We start from the raw sequence: 3,224 nt of genomic DNA on the forward strand, positions 1-3,224 counted from the left end.
CAGGGTCTCCCATGCAGGTGCAGAGGCCCAATCACTTGAGCCATCTCCTGCTTTCCTAGGCCATAGCAAAGAGCTGGATTGGAAGTGGAGCAACTGGAACTCAAACCAGTGCCCATATGGGATGCCAGCTCTGCAGGTGGTGACTTTACCTGCTACACCATAGCACAAGCCCCAGATTTCTTTTCATAAACACCCATTTTACCATATATTGTTCTCTATTCAAATATTTCCAAATTACCTTAGAAAGAGCACTGGATTTAAGTTAATGAATAAGATTTTGGTCATACAGCATTAGCTTTCTGGTTAACCCAGTGACCATCTCCCCTTAGGACCTCAGTTACTTCAGTCTAAGGGAGTTGACTGGATCCCTAAAAACATTTCCAGCTCCAAAATCCTGTCTGATTTTGGATGTTCCTTGGAATTTGTCCCTACGCTGACAACTTTATTTTTTCCCCAAAAACATCTAACATAAAATCATAGCTTCAGTGTATTTGCTGCCCTCCCAATTAGAATAAACATAACCATCAGGATTTTACTCGTGATGACCTTCTGTCTGGATTGCTCCCCCTTCTCTCTCTCTCTCTCTCTCTCTCTTTTTTTTTTACAGGCAGAGTGGACAGTGAGAGAGAGAGACAGAGAGAAAAGTCTTCCTTTGCCATTGGTTCACCCTCCAATGGCTGCCGTGGCCAGCGTGATGTGGCTGGCGCATTGCGCTGATTCAAAGGCAGGAGCCAGGTGCTTCTCCTGGTCTCCCATGGGGTGCAGGGCCCAAGCACTTGGGCCATCCTCTACTGCACTCCCAGGCCACAGCAGGGACCTGGACTGGAAGAGGGGCAACCGGGACAGAATCTGGCACCCCGACTGGGACTAGAACTCAGTGTGCCAATGCCGCAAGGTGGAGGGTTAGGCTATTAAGCCACAGCACTGGCCTGCTCCCCCTTCTCTTAATCTTCCCATATCTGATATGTTCTTCAAGACCCAGATCATCTTCTTAGGGCAAAGCAGTTCATTAATCTCTGGCCCAAGCTCACATTCAAAATATATTCGTTGAGTGCCTACTCAAACAAGGTCCTACTGACACCCAGAGGAATAAAAGAAATTCCTGCCTGTATGGAGGGTACAATCCTGTGGGGTCAAAGGTCATGAAGAAGTTACCAAATAAAGCAACAATGTAGCTCTGGATTATGACAAGTGCTTGTGAGGGAAAAAAAACAAAACAAAACAAAAAAACTAAGTGATGAGGCAAATGTGAGACTTTATTGCCTGGGAAGGCACATTCTATAAGCTCCATGAATTTGTATTGACTGAATAAACTACAGGCTCTGCCTTTTAATAACAAATCCTCTTTGAATAGGATAAATTTGAAAGTTATTTTAGCTAGGTCACAACTTATTCTAAGTTCCAAAACAATTTTTGTCTATAAAAATAATCTAATCCGGGAGAGGCAAGATGGTGGAATAGGCAGGGAGCACACTCAGTCTGGGGGGAGAGAAAGTTTAATATAAGTGGAGATACTGCAGGGTCAAGGAAGAGTAGGGGATGAAACAGCAGAGGAAACTCTTCCGGAACTAGTGATTCACAGTGGACCTGCGTGGAGAGCGTGGGAGCCCAAGTTCGGGACACCAGCGGCAGACTCAACGCACCAGCGCTGGAACGCGAGGTGAGCCGAACCTCCATAGCCCGAGACACCAGCGGGCAAGCGGAAAGAGGAGACTAGAGGGAATGAGGCTTGAAACTCCGTGGGGAAAAGTTCACCAGGCTAACTAGAAGAGAGAGAGGAAAAAAAAAAAAGTGACCGATACGGACATGAGTTTCTCTCTCTCCGCTCACCACTCAAAGGCGAGCAAGACAGAGCAGGCGCCATTTTGGACATACATCATAAGCAGGGCGACCTCAGGTTTGCACCAGCCCTGAGCATAGCAGAAAAACCTGACTCTGTGGGGAGGGGTGAAATAACAGGAGATTAGCATCTAACTTGGCAACCCAGTGGGAGACTGCAGGAGAATTGGAGCCCACACTGAGGGCAGCAGAGATTCCCTGTGTGATCCTTGGGAAAGAGCTTCCGATCTCTGGCTCCTGTGGGTATATCATTCGCCTGCTAACTACCTCCAATTACGTTCAGCTGTGCGGAATTACTTCCCTTTTGAATCAAAAAAAGAAAGAGAGATTTACCACACCTAACCTGGGAGTGTCATCTTTGACACACCCTCAACCCTGAGGAACCAAACACAGCTCTCAGTCCACACTCATCTCAAGCCTCTAAGGCTCCACTGAAAGCAGACAGTCCACTTAATATAGAGCCATAGTGTAACAAGAAAAAACACCACAGTGAAGAAACCAAATATCTCCAACATGCCAAACAACAAACACAAAAACCAAGCTAACAAGAACAAGGAAGAAACTATGACGCCCCCAAATGAAAAAGACACCCCAATGCAAGATTATGAAGATGATGAGATCGAAGAAATGCAAGAAGCGGATCTCAAAAAATTGATAAGAACATTAAGAAGTTCTCAAAAACAAATTCTTGAACTACAGAAATCCTTAATGGACAAGATAGAAAATCTCTCTCGTGAAAGTGAAATATTAAGGAGGAATCAAAATGAAATGAAACAACTAGTGGAACAAGAAACTCTGATAGTGACTAGAAATCATAATGAAATGAAGAGTTCAATAGATCAAATGACAAACACATTAGAAAGCCTTAAAAACAGAATGGGCGAAGCAGAAGAGAGAATATCAGACTTAGAAGACAGAGAACAGGAAAGGAAACAGGCAAACCAAAGAAAAGAAGAAGAAATTAGAAATCTAAAAAATATTGTCGGGAATCTACAGGATACTATTAAAAAACCCAACATTCAGGTTCTAGGAGTTCCTGAAGGCATGGAGAGGGAGAAAGGATTAGAAGGCATTTTCAGTGAAATACTAGCAGAAAATTTCCCAGGATTGGAGAAGGACAGAGGCATCTTAGTACAGGAAGCTTATAGAACCCCTAATAAACATGACCAAAAGAGATCCTCACCACGACATGTTGTAATCAAACTCACCACAGTGAAACATAAAGAAAAGATCCTAAAAGGTGCAAGAGAGAAACGTCAGATCACTCTTAGAGGATCTCCAATTAGACTCACAGCAGACTTCTCATCAGAAACCCTACAAGCTAGAAGGGAATGGTGAGACATAGCCCAGGTACTAAGAGAGAAAAACTGCCAGCCCAGAATACT

Source organism: Lepus europaeus, chromosome Y, assembly GCF_033115175.1.
Source record: "Lepus europaeus isolate LE1 chromosome Y, mLepTim1.pri, whole genome shotgun sequence".
NCBI classification, from domain to species: Eukaryota; Metazoa; Chordata; class Mammalia; order Lagomorpha; family Leporidae; genus Lepus; species Lepus europaeus.